The 19,959-nt window shown below is 41.5% G+C and overlaps 1 pseudogene across 1 annotated transcript in view; it reads left to right on the forward strand.

Annotated features, from left to right (window-relative positions):
- Positions 1 to 19,065, forward strand: part of LOC311141203 (NLR family CARD domain-containing protein 3-like) — a 74,344-nt pseudogene extending 55,279 nt beyond the window's left edge. The window contains exons 2-9 of the transcript in view: positions 4,382 to 4,617; positions 4,783 to 6,585; positions 6,817 to 6,993; positions 8,735 to 8,908; positions 9,002 to 9,175; positions 13,048 to 13,221; positions 16,191 to 16,237; positions 18,512 to 19,065. The product of the transcript in view is annotated as an NLR family CARD domain-containing protein 3-like (transcript). The remainder of the gene's footprint in view (positions 1 to 4,381; positions 4,618 to 4,782; positions 6,586 to 6,816; positions 6,994 to 8,734; positions 8,909 to 9,001; positions 9,176 to 13,047; positions 13,222 to 16,190; positions 16,238 to 18,511) is intronic.
- Positions 19,066 to 19,959: the final 894 nt, after the last annotated feature.

A 19,959-nucleotide genomic window follows, 5' to 3' on the forward strand; every position in this document is an offset into this window, starting at 1 on the left:
TGAAATGCTTCACAATTGATTTCTTAAATGGCAGGCTATAGCCTTGGAATAATAATAACAATACAGCCTAAATAATTCATTTTCGTTCCTTAGGCTACCTGGCTTGCTCCTGACTCATTTAGAGTTAGTATGTTGTTTAACAGCCGGTTGAAATGTCGAACATCAATTGATGGTGACAGAATCACACATTGCTTAAGCAAAGTCAATTTTGTTTATCCTATAAAATGTTGTGCAGCCTCTGAATACACGTTTTTTATTGTAAAGATACTTATATTTTTATTTATTGCAGCGGCAGAGTTTTAAAACAGCTTATCACTTGAATATCGTTGCTTTAAATCAATGCACATGCCAGCACTCTCTCACAGTCTTCCTCTCAAAAATATAAATGCAACAGCAAACAATTTCAAAGATTTTACTGAGTTACAGTTCATATAAGGCAATCAGTCAACTGAATGAAATACATTATACACCCCCGGGAATAATATGATACTTTTAAAACATTTTCTGACAAGTGACCACTTAGAAATGTTCATTTTCACGTTTTAATAAATTATTTTGAATGTTTGGGAATGATGTGTACTAAGGCATTTGTGAAAACTCTACAGCAGTCAGGAGCAAGCCAGAAAGCGGCCGTGCGTTTGGACAATGAATAGACACTGCAGGAAATAAAACCAAATTAAACCATCTGTCTAGCACATTTCTCCTATTTGTCTGCCTCTTCAGTCCAGGGTGCATTGCGTGGTGCCGTTGCCAGAGATATTAGAGAAAACAGATAGGAATCACATTGGGCAATGCACGTCTGAGAGTATAACGCTCCACCCCCAGCAGACTGTCGACCAATCCCGTTGAAGTTGTCATGCTGCGTCACGCGGTTGCTAAACTAATCGTCGTGCAATCTCTTCTCAAAGTCAGGGTATGAGTCGAGAAACGTGCATATTTTCCTCGAAAGTACATAATGTGACGATTCCAAAGCTATACAATATTACAGATATAAAGAGATCAATTATACCATAACTCGGAAAAGATTCGTAATGTTGTACCTTGTTGACGAAATTCGTGCTAATGTTTTTTTTTTTTATCTAGCACTCAATTGCCTCCCATTCACTCCTTGAAGGCGAGCTCTCCTTGTCCCAGACTCACCCAGAATGCACCGCGCGGCCCATGGACGTAGCATGGGCAATGTGCACCAATGGGCGTTACCAGCAGTCCAATGGAGTTTCCCCATCTCCTCAAAACTATCTCTGCCGTTGTGAACGTCAGACTCCACTTTGTGAGGCACATCGATCTGCAGGTTGAACATGGTGAGATTGTAGACCCCTAAATTGATAGTGCAGTTTGTTTAGGCGATTTTACAGCTAACTAGCTACTTCACATGCTGATATTGTATTTGGTATTAATTTGTGTAGCTACGTTTGCTAGCTAGCCAGCCCATAGAGAGAGCATTGTATTGTGGATTTTGTAGTCGACCTGAGCTGCGACAGATACCCAAAACGATTTTTACATGTTTCTACCAACCTTATTATAACGGCTAAATTAAACATTTGATCACAAAAAAATATTGTTCTCACATATTAGTAATATTATTAGTAGTGTTATTTAACAATGTTAAATGATAGGAATGGGTGGATTTCTCCTTTCATAAGGCAATGCATCCCAGTGCTGAGGCGCCACTACAGCCGGCCATGACCGGGCCCATAGGGCGGCGCACAATTGGCCCAGTGCCGTCCAGGGGAGGGTTTGGCCAAGGGGCTTTCCTTGGCTCGCCACGCTCTAGCCCGGGCGCCTGCAAGCTGACTTCAGTTGTCAGTCGAAAGTGGTTTCCTCCGACACATTGGTGTGGCTGACATCAAGCTTTGATGATTTCAATCAGCTGTGTAGTTCTAGGGCAAAAACCACAACGTGCAGCCGGGGGAGGAGGGGCCCCAGGACCAAGTTTGGGAAACTCTGGGCTATAGCAGTTATTTATTCAGACCTATAACTGTTCAATCTTCGTGAAAAGAAGTGAAAGACGTCTGCATCTTATTCTAGTCCTGTATTATTCAGCATGTCATTAGAATGATGAAGATCAGGACAACGAAACCTATTTCATTTAACTGCTTTAAAGCGAGGAAGGAATGAAGCACCAATAGAGAGAGAAGGAGGAGGTAGGCTAATAACATTAGGGGGAATATTATGAAAGGTGTATATATACATTATACATGTAAAGTAGGCCCTATTATTAAAATCTAATTCGCTAGCTTATGTCCTGCGAAAGCATGCATGTTCTCTCCCAGCTTCATGGTTTGAACAATGTGTGTAATTCCAGTCCATATAATACAGTATAATACCATACAGTACAGTCCACACTCAAAAAGATTAGCCTACTGGAGCTTGTTTCATTGATTTACCTAAAAGAGCATAGCTACATCAATGGGCTTTTATGTTTTTCTGTCGTGCCTAAATTAAAGGAAAAATCCACCCAAAACCACAAATTCCTATAATTTACAGCGTTAAATAACACTAATATGTGAGAACAATGTTTTTTGTGAACAAATATTACATTTTCGTGTTATAGTAAGGTTGGTAGCAACGTGAAAATTGTTGTGGAAATCTGTTGCAGTTAAAGTTGACTACAACATCCGCAATGCTCTCTCTATGGGCTGGTTGGGTAGCTAGCTCGCATTAGATGTAAAAAATAGTAATATATATATATATAACAATTATTTGATAAAATATTGAATTTGGTCTTTACTACTAAAGCCCATAGAAACTCATTGAATAACACATTCAGAAATGGCAAAAAAAGACAGTCAAAAAAATACATCATAAGGAATAAGGTTTTGAAGTGTCTGTCCTGTATCTAGGAGACATAAGACAGATCAGGATTCTTTATTTTTTTTAATCCATATAACCCCATATTAATGGGGCACAAAACTACCTCCATGCTTCTATTAGTTTGTATGTGATAGCTTCAGACGAGTCCCGTAGCACTTGTGAGGGTCGTAGAGCAAAACGGAGAACACTACCATGTTCATGAGAGTCTCTCCTTTTCATAGTGGGATCATACAGATGCTACAGACATTTTCGTGAGAAGACCAATTTACGGGATGTCTCATGGTCTGACAAACTCCGCTGTAGATCCGCCACCTTCCACCGCAGATGTGGAAGGCCAACATAGGCGGATGCGGTGGATTGAGACGATATCTCCAGCTTAAACTGACTGATTTTGTTGGGGACTTTTTTATGTTACTTAGGTTGACGCACTGGTGCGTCGATATAATTTTAAGGGTTAATGGCAAGCCCTGAATAAGGTAAAAACTTCATGCAATGTAGGCCTGCATTGAACACCACATATAGGATTTGCTCCATTGGTTTGGTTGGTAGGCCTACATTATACTCCAATAGCCACAACAGCCTATTGGCTACTGTCTACAACTGTCAGGGTACATCCTATTGGCTACTGTCTAAAACTGTAAGGGTACAGCCTATTGGCTACTGTCTACAACTGTCAGGGTACAGCCTATTGGCTACTGTCTACAACTGTCAGGGTACAGCCTATTGGCTACTGTCTACAACTGTCAGGGTACAGCATCAGTGTTCACTGTAAACGTGCGCCGGAAGTTGCTCAGAATTCTCACAACGTTCAAGTTTCCGCTCACAAGAGCAGAAATTTGCTCAGTGCCCCAAAACATTTAGAGGGAACATTGGTGGATGATCTACTCTGTTAAAGGATCAGTATTAACATCTACAATCTCTCTCTCCTTTATCTCTGTAGTGGATGGTCTACTCTGTTAGAGGATCAGTATTAACATCTACAATCTCTCTCTCCTTTATCTCTATAGTGGATGGTCTACTCTGTTAAAGGATCAGTATTAACATCTACAATCTCTCTCTCCTTTATCTCTATAGTGGAAGGTCTACTCTGTTAAAGGATCAGTATTAACATCTACAATCTCTCTCTCTCTCCTTTATCTCTGTAGTGGATGATCTACTCTGTTAAAGGATCAGTATTAACATCTACAATCTCTCTCTCCTTTATCTCTGTAGTGGAAGGTCTACTCTGTTAAAGGATCAGTATTAACATCTACAATCTCTCTCTCTCTCTCCTTTATCTCTGTAGTGGAAGGTCTACTCTGTTAAAGGATCAGTATTAACATCTACAATCTCTCTCTCTCTCTCCTTTATCTCTGTAGTGGAAGGTCTACTCTGTTAAAGGATCAGTATTAACATCTACAATCTCTCTCTCTCTCCTTTATCTCTGTAGTGGAAGGTCTACTCTGTTAAAGGATCAGTATTAACATCTACAATCTCTCTCTCCTTTATCTCTGTAGTGGAAGGTCTACTCTGTTAAAGGATCAGTATTAACATCTACAATCTCTCTCTCTCTCCTTTATCTCTATAGTGGAAGGTCTACTCTGCCAGAGGATCAGTCCAGGTGTGCAGTGTGTCAGCAGGTGCTGAGGGATCCAGTCTCTATCACCTGTGGACACAGGTTCTGCAGACAGTGCATCACCAGATACTGGGAGAAACCTGCTCCTTCAGGAGACTATGACTGTCCTCAGTGTAGAAAGAGATCCAGAACACGTCCTGTACTACAGCAGCTGAGTCAACCCAATAAAACAAGAGGCTCTGAAAACAGTAAGACCACTTGCACACGTGGGCCAAGTCAATACCTTAATATGATTTACAATAGTTAACTACAATATTATGAGATAATAGAAGTTACTGTAGTTGTGGAAGGCCCACTTTTCATCCTGTCAATGAATGTTTCTGATACACATCATTTTTCCTCTTCCCTTGTAGTGGATGACAACCTGCAGAGAGCTATAGTAAACCATAAAGACAGTCTGAAAGGGAGGTATGAATGTGTGAGAGAAGGTATGGAAATAGCAGGGAACCAAACTCCCCTCAACAGGATTTACACAGAGCTCTACATCACAGAGGGAAGGAGTGAAGGGGTTAACAATGAACATGAGGTGTGGCAGCTAGAGACAGCATCCAGGACGCCAACCTCACATGACACAGCAATCCACTGCAATGACATCTTTAAACCCTTACCAGGCCAAGAGAGAAGCATCAGAACTGTGCTGACGAAGGGCATCGCTGGCATCGGAAAAACAGTCTCTGTGCAGAAGTTCATCCTAGACTGGGCTGAAGAGAAGGCGAACCAAGATGTGGATATCATATTTGTGCTTCCTTTCCGGGAGCTGAACTTGATTAAAGATCTCCAGTACAGTCTTCTCAGACTTTTTTAAATGGCTTCCACACAGAACTAGACATAGGCAATGCAAAGAAACTCACTGCCTGTAAAGCTATGTTCATCTTTGATGGTTTGGATGAAAGCAGACTTCCATTGGATTTCCAGCACAACGAAAAGGTGTCTGATGTCACCCAGACATCGTCTGTCGATGTTCTGCTGACAAACCTCATCAAGGGGAATCTGCTTCCCTCTGCTCTCCTATGGATAACCTCCCGACCAGCAGCAACCAATCAGATCCCCCCTAAGTGTGTTGACCAGGTGACAGAGGTACGAGGGTTCAATGACCCACAGAAGGAGGAGTATTTCAGGAAGAGATTCAGTGATGAGGACCTGGCCAGCAGAATCATCTCACACATAAAGACATCAAGGAGCCTCCACATCATGTGCCACATTCCAGTCTTCTGTTGGATTTCCTCAATAGTCCTTGAACACATGTTGAGTACAGACAAGAGGAGAGAGATGCCCACGACTCTGACTGAGATGTCAATACACTTCCTGCTCATTCAGACCAGCCTGAAGAACCAGAAATATCATGGAAGAGATGAGATGGATCAACAGGAGCTCATGGAGTCAGATAAGGAAGTTCTTCTGAAGCTGGGGAAGCTGGCGTTTGAAAATCTGGAGAAGGGTAATCTCATGTTCTATGAAGAAGACCTGAAAGAGTGTGGCATTGATGTCAAAGAAGCCTCAGTGTACTCAGGAGTGTGCACACAAATCTTTAAAGAAGAGTCTGTGTTATTTCAGAGAGTGGTGTACTGCTTTGTTCATCTGAGCCTTCAGGAGTTTCTCTCAGCTGTCTACATGTACCATTGTTACACAACCAAGAACATGGATGCACTGAAGCCCTTCCTCAAGAGAAAGTCTAGAGCTGCATCTGAAGAGCTAACCTTGCATGAGCTGCTGAAGAGTGCTGTGGATAAAGCCTTGGAGAGCAAGAACGGACACCTGGACCTCTTTGTCCGCTTCCTTCATGGCATGTCACTGGTGTCCAATCAGAAGCTCCTACGAGGTCTGGTGACACAGACAGAAAGCAGTCCAGACAGCGTCCAGAAAACAATCAGATCCATTAAGGTGATGCAGAGGAAGAACATCTCCCCTGAGAGGTGCATCAATCTCTTCCACTGTCTGATAGAGATGAAAGACCATTCAGTACAAGAGGAAATCCAAACGTACTGGAGGTCAGAGAACATATCCAAAAACCTCACACTTTCTCAGTGTTCAGCGCTGGCCTACATGCTACAGATATCAGAGGAGGTTCTGGATGTGTTTGACCTGAAGCAATACAAGACATCACAGGAGGGTCGTAGGAGACTGCTCCCAGCTGTGAGGCGCTGCAGGAAAGCTCTGTAAGTAATATCCCACACCAAAATAAATTGTAGTTATAGCAGTATTTTAATTAGCTGACTAAACTTTCTATCAGCTGAAAACTCTTCAACAACCTATAACTAATCAGAAAAAGTTGAGCCATGTATGCACAGCGTACATTTTAGTCATGCAGGGCTAACAGGGTAGGCAGGGAAAGCTAAGCGTAACATTATAGTAACATGTCTGTCATGGTATTTACTCTGTGTTGACAGACTCACTGACTGTCACCTCTCAGATGCATTATGTGAAGTGTTGGCTTCAGTTCTCAGCTCAAACTCCTCACATCTGATAGAGCTGGATCTAAAGGAAAGTTATGGCCTGACGGATTCAGGAGGGAAGCTGCTCTCTGCTGGACTGGGGAATCCCCAATGCAAACTGGAGACTCTGAGGTCAGTGTTCCTTTACTTGATCAGCAAGTGATAATTGTTCAGTCAATCCATGTGTTTCTAATATAATATGGGGCCTTAATTTTGTGAATTTTAATTTGATGGCGGGTGCTTAGACTCTGGGTTTAATCGGCAGAGGTTGCTGGGATAGCTGTTCAGTTTATAGTTTGGTGTCATTGCAGGTGCCTGATCTCTGCTCATAGTATTTCATCCTTTATTTTACTTGTACCCTGAAGTTGTGTAGCTCGCTTTAATTAAACCTTGAGTCTACATCTGAAGTTGGAGTGTCCATAGATAACTGTTTAACCCCGGCCTTACAATAGCTTGACTGCTCCTGTTATGAGCTTTAAATCAAAATCAGTGGAGGGACGTTGGAGGTCCGGTTGTGGAGTGCCGCAGAAAGGCTCTGTAAATACTTGTGTTGGTGCTTTCAAGACAACTGGGAACTCAGAAAAAAATGAGGTCAAACCATGACGTCAGTGATCTTCAGGTCGGAAAGTCGGAGCTCTAGAAAGATCACATATCCTGATGCCGCATTTATTGTGGCTTGGGACTTTAATAAAGCAAATCTGAGAAAAACGCTTACGAAGTTTTATCAGCACTTCGCCTGCAGTACTCGTGCTTCTAAAGATTTCGACCATTGTTACTCTCCCTTCCTGGATGGCTACAAGGCCCTCCCCCGCCCCCCTTTGGCAAATCAGATCACGACTCAATTTTGCTCCTCCCTTCCTATAGACAAAAACTCAAACAGGAAGTACCCTTGCTAAGGTCTATTCAACGCTGGTCTGACCGATCGGGATCCATGCTTCAAGACTGTTTTGATCACGTGGACTGGGATGTTCTGCGTTGCTTCTGAGAATAACATTGATGTGTACACTGACACCGTGACTGAGTTTTATCAGGAAGTGTATAGGGGATATTGTTCCCACTATGACGATTAAAACCTATCCAAACCAAAAACCGATGGTCACTCTGACAGAGCTCCAGTGTACCTCTGTGGAGATGGGAGAATCTTCCAGAAGGACAACCATCTCTGCAGCACTCCACCAATCAGGCCTTTATGGTAGAGTGGCCAGACGGAAGCCACTCCTCAGTAAAAGGCACATGACAGCCCGCTTGGGGCTCTCAGACCATGAGAAACAAGATTCTCTGATCTGATGAAACCAAGATTGAACTCTTTGGCCTTAATGCCAAGCGTCACGTCTGGAGGAAACCCGGCACCATCCCTACTGTGAAGCGTGGTGGTGGCAGCATCATGCTGTGAGGATGTTTTTGTTAAGTGGCAAGGATGGGAGACTAGTCAGGATCGAGGGAAAGGTGAACAGAGCAAAGTACAGAGAGATCCTTGATGAAAACCTGCTCCAGAGCGCTCAGGACCTCAGACTGGGACGAAGGTTCACATCAGGAACGTCCAGTTTTGGGAAAGACCAGGTTACCCGGGGGAAATTTTTTTTATTTTTGGTATGGAACATTTGTAAAATCCAGGGAAGATATTAAACCCTAGTTCTGGAGTTCCGAGATTATCTTTGTAGGAACAGCAGTTTCATTGGCTGACTAGATTGTCCATCAGCTGAAAACTCTTGAACAAATTATAATACAAACTGATCAACATAAGTTGCAACATCAAGCCATGTACAGTATTCACGTTGTACACATTAGACCTGCACTGGTAACTGTGTAAGGAAAGCTAAATGTAACGTTGTCATACAACCTGTCTGTCATGGTATTTACTCTGTGTTGGCAGAATCACTGACTGTGAACTCACCGACACATCCTTTGAAGTGTTTGTCTCAGCTGTCAGTTCCAACCCGTCATACCTGAGAGAGCTGGATCTGAGTAACAATGACCTGAAGGATTCAGGAGTGAAGCTGCTCTCTGCTGGACTGGGGAATCCCCACTGTAAACTGGAGACTCTGAGGTCAGTATTCCTGTAGTTGGTCAACAAGTGATAACCTTTTATTAGATCCACATGTAATGGTTTTATATTAAAATGCTTACCCTGTGTTCATAGACTCACTGGCTGTAAACTCACAGAAGCATCTTGGGAAGTGCTGGCCTCAGCTCTCAGCTCAAACCCCTCACACCTGAGAGAGCTGGATCTGAGTAACAATGACCTGAAGGATTCAGGAGTGAAGCTGCTCTCTGCTGGACTGGGGAATCCCCACTGTAAACTGGAGACTCTGAGGTCAGTGTTCCTATAGTGTAGTTGGTCAACAAGTGATAACTGTTCACCAGATCCACGTGTTTATAAAGGACCATAATACATAATTCAATGTAAATCTGACACCTCATCATCTGACCTTTGACTGACAATATATAGAGACATTTTTTATTTTATTTTAATTTAATGAAGCTTCCACTTTTTCTTTTCAGTACCAAAGAATAGCAGTGTCAGTGGCGATTTTAGCACGTAAATCTTGGTGGGGCAAAGTCACTACACAACACTAAACAATACATTAATTGGACGGTGACAAACGGTGCCCACAAACTGTTAGGGCCTACATAAAGCTATCCCAACAGCAGTCCCAACACCTTACCACTGCTACACCTGGCTATCAGCAGAGCCTTGTCTGGCAGCAAAACAGTTCATTCAGCCTCATTTACTGCCTTTTAAAAACACATAGCTGATATGGCTGACTTGCTTAAACAAATGTGGTTTCTACTGACAATTGAGATGTCCAAACTATGGCATAAGGGGACGACAAGCGGATAAGAGGCAATCCGTAATTTAGATGAAGACATTAATGAGCGAGCTAGGACGGACGTAGTCAATATACAGTGGGGGAAAAAAGTATTTAGTCAGCCACCAATTGTGCAAGTTCTCCCACTTAAAAAGATGAGAGAGGCCTGTAATTTTCATCATAGGTACACGTCAACTATGACAGACAAATGGAGGAAAAAAATCCAGAAAATCACATTGTAGGATTTTTTATAAATTTATTTGCAAATTATGGTGGAAAATAAGTATTTGGTCACCTACAAACAAGCAAGATTTCTGGCTCTCACAGACCTGTAACTTCTTCTTTAAGAGGCTCCTCTGTCCTCCACTCGTTACCTGTATTAATGGCACCTGTTTGAACTTGTTATCAGTATAAAAGACACCTGTCCACAACCTCAAACAGTCACACTCCAAACTCCACTATGGCCAAGACCAAAGAGCTGTCAAAGGACACCAGAAACAAAATTGTAGACCTGCACCAGGCTGGGAAGACTGAATCTGCAATAGGTAAGCAGCTTGGTTTGAAGAAATCAACTGTGGGAGCAATTATTAGGAAATGGAAGACATACAAGACCACTGATAATCTCCCTCGATCTGGGGCTCCACGCAAGATCTCACCCCGTGGGGTCAAAATGATCACAAGAACGGTGAGCAAAAATCCCAGAACCACACGGGGGGACCTAGTGAATGACCTGCAGAGAGCTGGGACCAAAGTAACAAAGCCTACCATCAGTAACACACTACGCCGCCAGGGACTCAAATCCTGCAGTGCCAGACGTGTCCCCCTGCTTAAGCCAGTACATGTCCAGGCCTGTCTGAAGTTTGCTAGAATGCATTTGGATGATCCAGAAGAGGATTGGGAGAATGTCATATGGTCAGATGAAACCAAAATATAACTTTTTGGTAAAAACTCAACTTGTCGTGTTTGGAGGACAAAGAATGCTGAGTTGCATCCAAAGAACACCATACCTACTGTGAAGCATGGGGGTGGAAACATCATGCTTTGGGGCTGTTTTTCTGCAAAGGGACCAGGACGACTGATCCGTGTAAAGGAAAGAATGAATGGGGCCATGTATCGTGAGATTTTGAGTGAAAACCTCCTTCCATCAGCAAGGGCATTGAAGATGAAACGTGGCAGGGTCTTTTAGCATGACAATGATCCCAAACTCACCGCTCGGGCAACGAAGGAGTGGCTTCGTAAGAAGCATTTCAAGGTCCTGGAGTGGCCTAGCCAGTCTCCAGATCTCAACCCCATAGAAAATCTTTGGAGGGAGTTGAAAGTCCGTGTTGCCCAGCGACAGCCCCAAAACATCACTGCTCTAGAGGAGATCTGCATGGAGGAATGGGCCAAAATACCAGCAACAGTGTGTGAAAACCTTGTGAAGACTTACAGAAAACGTTTGACCTGTGTCATTGCCAACAAAGGGTATATAACAAAGTATTGAGAAACTTTTGTTATTGACCAAATACTTATTTTCCAGCATCATTTGCAAATAAATTCATTAAAAATCCTACAATGTGATTTTCTGGATTTTATTTTCTCATTTTGTCTGTCATAATTGATGTGTACCTATGATAAAAATTACAGGCCTCTCTCATCTTTTTAAGTGGGAGAACTTGCACAATTGGTGGCTGACTAAATACTTTTTTCCCCCACTGTAACTATTTGTTCTGCACTTTTGAAATGTACAGCAACAGAATTCAGAACAAACATAGGCCGTTCTTACAGTGTTCTCCCTGTACACCAAGTCAGAACCGTAGGATAAATAAAGGGGGCATATAAGCAGACAATGAAAGCTCTTACAATATTCAATGATTACATTTCTCTAAAATAGGTTATAGGCTACATGTGCACCACCAAGTCAGAACAGTAAGCTAAACTATGAGGGGAAAATGGACCAAATTATTAGGGTGAGGCACATGGGCTACTAACAGCTTACTACACAACATACACTTAGTATTACTTTCTTAGCTGCAGTATACATATCTCCCTGGCATATTACATCATTTATGCAGTAGCGTACAATGCATTTTTGGACTCACCTTGTTGTTCTGTGCTCAATTGAACAGGAAGGTGGCGCGGTGGTCCTTCGTGGGCAAATTTAGTCATCAAACTTTGTCATCAAAGTCTGGCATTCTCTGAATTTATGGTGCTTTCAAGACAACTGGGAACTCAGAAAAAAACAAGGTCGAATCATGACGTTAGTGACTTTCAGGTCGGAGCTCTAGAAAGAGGCCCAAGTTCCCGACTTAGAATTACAAGTTGGATGACCGTTCAAAACGTATTTTCCCAGTCGGAGCTCGTTTTTTTCAGAGTTCCCAGTTGTCTCGAACTCACTGAAGTCTGAGATTTCCAAGTTCCGAGTTTCCAGTTGTTTTGAAAGCGACAGAAGTCATGCTGGATTAACAGCATGGCCAATGTATTCAACCTTTTCTGGCCCATGATGTTGCATGTGAATGTTTATCCTTTTAAGCTTGGAAAAGAGACCCTTAAACCCAGACTTGGACCACACATCCACTCCACGGTATAGCAGGCTAGTGATCGCTTTGCAATGCTTGAAGTTAGCCACTGATTCCTTCTAAACCACTCATTGTTGAATTTGCAATTTCCAACTTGTTGTGTAATGTTTATGTCCAATGGCCGATGAGCACCGATACGTTTTATCTATAATTTCCCTCCATAATTTCTCTTCATGTGAAAAGGTTTGAAAAGGATTTGCCAGTAGATTGTCGACTTGATTCATGATGATGACTGCTAGCGCTTCTTAGTATGATGTTGATAGGATCAGTCCAATCAAAGCTACTGTAGATATAACGTGATTTGACGTCATTTTATCTGTGGCCAATGACCTTGAGCCTTCTGGGATGGGCATTTCTAATGTAATTCTATGGCAGCACCCAAGGAGCTTGAATTTTCGAGCTCTCCCCTTAGATTTTACGGTGACGTAGAGTCTCCATGAGTGACAGAACACTGAGCCAATCACGGCGCAACTAGAGAACATTACCAACCCCTACGCTCCGTATTTTCTTCTGGCTTGCCCCACCACCACAGAAAGCACTGAGCTAGGCTGAAACACCTGCATTTTGGAGCTGCCTTACTCAAGAAAGCAAAAAAGAGACAATGTTTGTATGCGGCTTTATTAACTAATTTTTTTATATATTTTTTTACATTGTTTGCAAACTGATATCTGACATGTGTTAATGCAAAAATAACAAGCAAAACAGGCTCTTTTTTTAAAGCTAAACTGGTGGGGCTCAAAACAGCTCAAAACACCTGCCCTGAATGAAGGGTCGCCTCTGAGCAGTGTGATTTTGAAATCATGTTTAACTCTCTGCAGGTTGTCGCTCTGTGCAGTCGAAGAGGAAGGCTGTGTTTCTCTGGTCTCAGCTCTGAGGTCAAACCCCTCACACCTGAGAGAGCTGGACCTGAGCTACAATCACCCAGGAGACTCAGGAGTCAGACTGCTCTCTGCTGGACTGGAGGATCCACACTGGAGACTGGAGAAACTCAAGTATGTAGAGGGTTTGTGTCAATCTGTGTTGATGATTGACTTACTGTAATAGAGCTTGAGACCACCTGAGTTGAGGGACAAGGACTGGATTGATCACAGTAGACCACCTGAGTGGAGGGACAAGTACAGGATTGATCAGAGTAGACCACTTGAGTGGAGGGACAAGGACTGGATTGATCACAGTAGACCACCTGAGTGGAGGGACTAGGACTGGATTGATCACAGTAGACCACCTGAGTGGAGGGACAAGTACTGGATTGATCAGAGTAGACCACCTGAGTGGAGGGACAAGGACTGGATTGATCAGAGTAGACCACCTGAGTTGAGGGACAAGGACTGGATTGATCAGAGTAGCATAGTAATAGGAAAACATTGTAATACTTTATTACAATCAAGTTCATAGGATCATGTGGATAAGATGTGAGGTGGCCTACAAGTCTATGACTCAACCTGAGCATGAGTAGGCTATGTGATTCAACCTGAGCATCAGTAGGCTATGTGATTCAACCTGAGCATCAGTAGGCTATGTGATTCAACCTGAGCATCAGTAGGCTACGTGATTCATCAGTAGGTTATGTGATTCAACCTGAGCATCAGTAGGCTATGTGATTCAACCTGAGCATCAGTAGGCTATGTGATTCAACCTGAGCATCAGTAGGCTACGTGAATCATCAGTAGGTTATATGATTCAACCTGAGCATCAGTAGGCTATGTGATTCAACCTGAGCATCAGTAGGCTATGTGATTCAACCTGAGCATCAGTAGGCTATGTGATTCATCAGTAGGCTATGTGATTCAACCTGAGCATCAGTAGGCTATGTGATTCAACCTGAGCATCAGTAGGCTATGTGATTCAACCTGAGCATCAGTAGGCTATGTGATTCAACCTGAGCATCAGTAGACTATGTGATTCAACCTGAGCATCAGTAGGCCATGTGATTCAACCTGAGCATCAGTAGGCTATGTGATTCAACCTGAGCATCAGTAGACTATGTGATTCAACCTGAGCATCAGTAGGCTATGTGATTCAACCTGAGCATCAGTAGGCTATGTGATCAACCTGAGTATCAGTAGGCTATGTGATTCAACCTGAGCATCAATAGGCTATGTGATTCAACCTGAGCATCAGTAGGCTATGTGATTCAACCTGAGTATCAGTAGGCTATGTGATTCAACCTGAGCATCAGTAGGCTATGTGATTCAACCTGAGCATCAGTAGGCTATGTGATCAACCTGAGCATCAGTAGGCTACGTGATTCATCAGTAGGCTATGTGATCAACCTGAGCATCAGTAGGCTACGTGATTCATCAGTAGGCTATGTGATCAACCTGAGCATCAGTAGGCTATGTGATTCAACCTGAGCATCAGTAGGCTATGTGATTCAACCTGAGCATCAGTAGGAAGCCAGGGTTGTGGGTTCGATTCCCACGGGGGGCCAGTATAAAAAAAAAAAGATGTATTCACTAACTGTAAGTCGCTCTGGATAAGAGCATCTGCTAAATGACTAAAATGTAAATGTAAATGTAGGAATAAACAAGCTCTGTGTTATAATGATAGGCTTTGAGCGTCATTACGCACTAGAAGGTGACACACTGCACAAAAGTGATACTCTGCAAACGTGAATTCCTGCTAACAGGGAACATTAGCCCAATACACATGGTCAAAGACGCACATCATAGTGATACAGTCATATAGGACCCAGCCCACTTTAAGATACAGTCTGCAACAAAATGGGACATAAGATAGAACATTTAAAAACACTAAACTTCCTGATCAGTCTGAGCATGTGCCCCATTGCTGAGCCGGCTGGCATGGCAAGTTGCAGGTGAATAAACTACAGTGGCCTGAAGGGGACACAGATTCAGGTTCATTACTTAGAATCCAGAAGAACACGATAAGACCAACCTAATAATGCAGCAACAGCTGTGCTCTAGTTCAGGCTAGTTATTTCAGTTGGAGGCTAAAGAACGTGCTACAACAAGCAGCCTGTTCTATTCCAAAGGTGTAGGGGACAGGATGAGCACCCCTTGGAACACAACTATCTCATCTGGTTCCCCAAATTCCCCCTCACTACCTGTCTTTGTCGCCGGCAGCCCTACCCAGCAGCGAACGACAACCTGCCCCCGTTAGAGTGAGTGCAATACAGATACTTGTAGGCTATGGAACCCAACGTTCATCAAAGCACCAGCTCTCCTCAATCACCTGCCTGAACTCTCGGATCGGCCTTATAACATTTTCTCAGAGACCCAGGCAGAGTTGGCAAGGAGGCACCGGCATAGAGCAGTTTGTTCATGATTTGGTGAAGTCATTCCTTGCAAGCTGCAATCACAGCGTCAACACAATACTGTAGGAAATGTTTGGGTTAGTTTGGGTTAGTTTTGATAATTATCAGGTTAGTTATGATAATTGATAGTATTCAGGTTAGTTATGATAATTGATAATTGTCAGGTTAGTTATGATCGTTTACAGTTATCAGGTTAGTTATGATCATTGATAGTTATCAGGTTAGTTAGGATAATTGATAGCTAGCAGGTTAGTTATGATAATTGATAGTTATCAGGTTAGTTATGATAATTGATAGTTATCTGGTTAGTTATGATAATTGATAATTATCAGGTTAGTTATGATAATTGATAGTTATCAGGTTAGTTATGATAATTGATAGTTATCTGGTTAGTTATGATAATTGATAGTTATCTGGTTAGTTATGATAATTGATAGTTATCAGGTTAGGTATGATAATTGATAGTTATCTGGTTGGTTATGATAATTGATAGTTATCTGGTTAGTTATCAGGTTATGTATGATTATTGATAGTTATCAGGTTAGTTATGATAATTGATAATTATCAGGTTAGTTATGATAATTGATAGTTATCAGGCTAGTTACAGTATGATAAATGATAGTTATCAGGTTAGTGAGAGAGATTTCCATTTACTAACTGTCTGTTCTTCTGCTCCCCCTACAGTGTGAAACCTGGTGGAGTGAACACAATCAAACCTTGGCCTAGAAAATGTGAGTGTTAACTGCTGGGAAGAATTAGCTTGTCATTACTCAGTCTTTTTTATAGTAAGGGGTTAGAAAATAATGACATCATTTTTCAGAGCTTGCTTGATAAGTGAGCTATGTATGTGTGGTTACACTGATAGGACTTCACTCTGTGGTTATGTTTTGCTGTGTGTTTGTGTTTTAAATGACCATACAGTATAACATATCATCATTCAGCAAGTCTTAAAGAACCTTTCCTTGGTCCTTTAATAACTAAAAACATTAACATTCTGATGTGGCCCTTTTAATACCTAGAAACATTAACATTCTGATGTGGCCCTTTAATACCTAGAAACATTAACATTCTGATGTGGCCCTTTAATACCTAGAAACATTAACATTCTGATGTGTTCCTTTAATACCTAGAAACATTAACATTCTGATGTGGCCCTTTAATACCTAGAAACATTAACATTCTGATGTGGCCCTTTAATACCTAGAAACATTAACATTCTGATGTGGCCCTTTAATACCTAGAAACATTAACATTCTGATGTGGCCCTTTAATACCTAGAAACAATAACATTCTGATGTGGCCCTTTAATACCTAGAAACATTAACATTCTGATGTGGCCCTTTAATACCTAGAAACAATAACATTCTGATGTGACCCTTTAATACCTAGAAACAATAACATTCTGATGTGTTCCTTTAATACCTAGAAACATTAACATTCTGATGTGGCCCTTTAATACCTAGAAACATTAACATTCTGATGTGGCCCTTTAATACCTAGAAACATTAACATTCTGATGTGGCCCTTTAATACCTAGAAACATTAACATTCTGATGTGGCCCTTTAATACCTAGAAACATTAACATTCTGATGTGGCCCTTTAATACCTAGAAACATTAACATTCTGATGTGGCCCTTTAATACCTAGAAACATTAACATTCTGATGTGGCCCTTTAATACCTAGAAACATTAACATTCTGATGTGGCCCTTTAATACCTAGAAACATTAACATTCTGATGTGGCCCTTTAATACCTAGAAACATTAACATTCTGATGTGGTCCTTTAATACCTAGAAACATTAACATTCTGATGTGGCCCTTTAATACCTAGAAACATTAACATTCTGATGTGTCCCTTTAATACCTAGAAACATTAACATTCTGATGTGGCCCTTTAATACCTAGAAACATTAACATTCTGATGTGGCCCTTTAATACCTAGAAACATTAACATTCTGATGTGGCCCTTTAATACCTAGAAACATTAACATTCTGATGTGGCCCTTTAATACCTAGAAACATTAACATTCTGATGTGGCCCTTTAATACCTAGAAACATTAACATTCTGATGTGGCCCTTTAATACCTAGAAACATTAACATTCTGATGTGGCCCTTTAATACCTAGAAACAATAACATTCTGATGTGACCCTTTAATACCTAGAAACAATAACATTCTGATGTGTTCCTTTAATACCTAGAAACATTAACATTCTGATGTGGCCCTTTAATACCTAGAAACATTAACATTCTGATGTGGCCCTTTAATACCTAGAAACATTAACATTCTGATGTGGCCCTTTAATACCTAGAAACATTAACATTCTGATGTGGCCCTTTAATACCTAGAAACATTAACATTCTGATGTGGCCCTTTAATACCTAGAAACATTAACATTCTGATGTGGCCCTTTAATACCTAGAAACATTAACATTCTGATGTGGCCCTTTAATACCTAGAAACATTAACATTCTGATGTGGCCCTTTAATACCTAGAAACATTAACATTCTGATGTGGCCCTTTAATACCTAGAAACATTAACATTCTGATGTGGTCCTTTAATACCTAGAAACATTAACATTCTGATGTGGCCCTTTAATACCTAGAAACATTAACATTCTGATGTGTCCCTTTAATACCTAGAAACATTAACATTCTGATGTGGCCCTTTAATACCTAGAAACATTAACATTCTGATGTGGCCCTTTAATACCTAGAAACATTAACATTCTGATGTGGCCCTTTAATACCTAGAAACATTAACATTCTGATGTGGCCCTTTAATACCTAGAAACATTAACATTCTGATGTGGCCCTTTAATACCTAGAAACATTAACATTCTGATGTGGCCCTTTAATACCTAGAAACATTAACATTCTGATGTGGCCCTTTAATACCTAGAAACAATAACATTCTGATGTGGCCCTTTAATACCTAGAAACAATAACATTCTGATGTGATATGAAGATGATTTGTAATATACCTGGTCTTCTCCATCAGATGCCTGTGATCTCACACTGGACCCAAACACAGTAAACATAAAGCTCTCTCTTTCTGAGGAGAACAGAAAGGTGACACGTAGCGAAGAGGCTCAGCCGTATCCTGATCACCCAGAGAGATTTGAGGACTGTGAACAGGTGCTGTGTAGAGAGGGTCTGACTGGGCACTGTTACTGGGAGGTAGAGTGGAGTGGAGGGGCTGATATAGGAGTGACATATAAAGGAATCAGCAGGAGAGGATGGGGGGATGATGACTGTGTGCTTGGACAGAATGACAAATCCTGGAGTCTGAGCTGCTTTAACAACCGTTACACTGCCTGGCACAATGACAATCACACTAACATAGACGTCCCCTCCTCCAGCTCCCACAGAGTAGGAGTGTATCTGGACTGGCCAGCCGGCACTCTGTCCTTCTACAGAGTCTCCTCTGACACACTGACCCACCTGAACACATTCCACTCCACATTCACTGAGCCCCTCTATCCAGGGTTTCAGCTTTGGGATGACTCCTCTTCAATGTCTCTATGTCATGTGGTCCCTGTGCCAAACACATGATGTTTCACTGTAATCATGGTCATATTCAGTAAGACACACTGGAAGAAGAATTGATATGAACTCTCTAGTCACTAGTTAACAGATGATTATTATATCTAAATAGTCATGATTATACACCACTGAAGTTAATAGACATTGTAAAATAGTAATTCATAGAATGAATCACCACTGTTGTTAAAGGTTCTCATTTAGAATTCATTGATCTTGTTGTTATTGCTTTTTCATTTGTGTTTGTAAATATTCCTGTCTGTAAAATGTTTATTTGTCAAATTGTTGACCAAACAATCCTGCTTCTGTATAAACACAATTACACTGAATGGAATTTACATGTCACAGATTTGACTAATGAAGGTTAATAAAACAGATGACAGAAGAGCAGTTCTAAATGTTTTATTTTTTATAAGAATATGACATTAAGGCTCCTCAGAGGAGGAAGGGGAGGACCATCCTCCTCAGTGAACATCATAAAAATGGTAAAACATTTTAAAAGTTAGCCTTTTTAGATCAAACTATACTAAATATATTAATGTCACCAAATAATTGATTAAATCACAATGAAGGTCTACAGTAGCCTCAACAGCACTCTGTAGGGTAGCACCAGGGTGTAGCCGGAGGACAGCTAGCTTCCGTCCTCCTCTGGGTACATTGACTTCAATACAAAACCTGGGAGGCTAATGGTTCTTACCCCCTTACATAGACTTACACAGTAATTATGACAACGTCCAGAGGACGTCATCCAACCAGAGCCTGTTAATTGAAGTGCATTCCAGGTGACTACCTCATGAAGCTGGTTGAGAGAATGCCAACATTTGACTAGTACTGCCAGTCAAAAGTTTCAACACACCTACTCATTCAACACACCTACTCATGTTTTACTATTTGTTACATTGTAGA

This window comes from Coregonus lavaretus (genome assembly GCF_964263955.1).
Source record: "Coregonus lavaretus genome assembly, chromosome: 2".
NCBI classification, from domain to species: Eukaryota; Metazoa; Chordata; class Actinopteri; order Salmoniformes; family Salmonidae; genus Coregonus; species Coregonus lavaretus.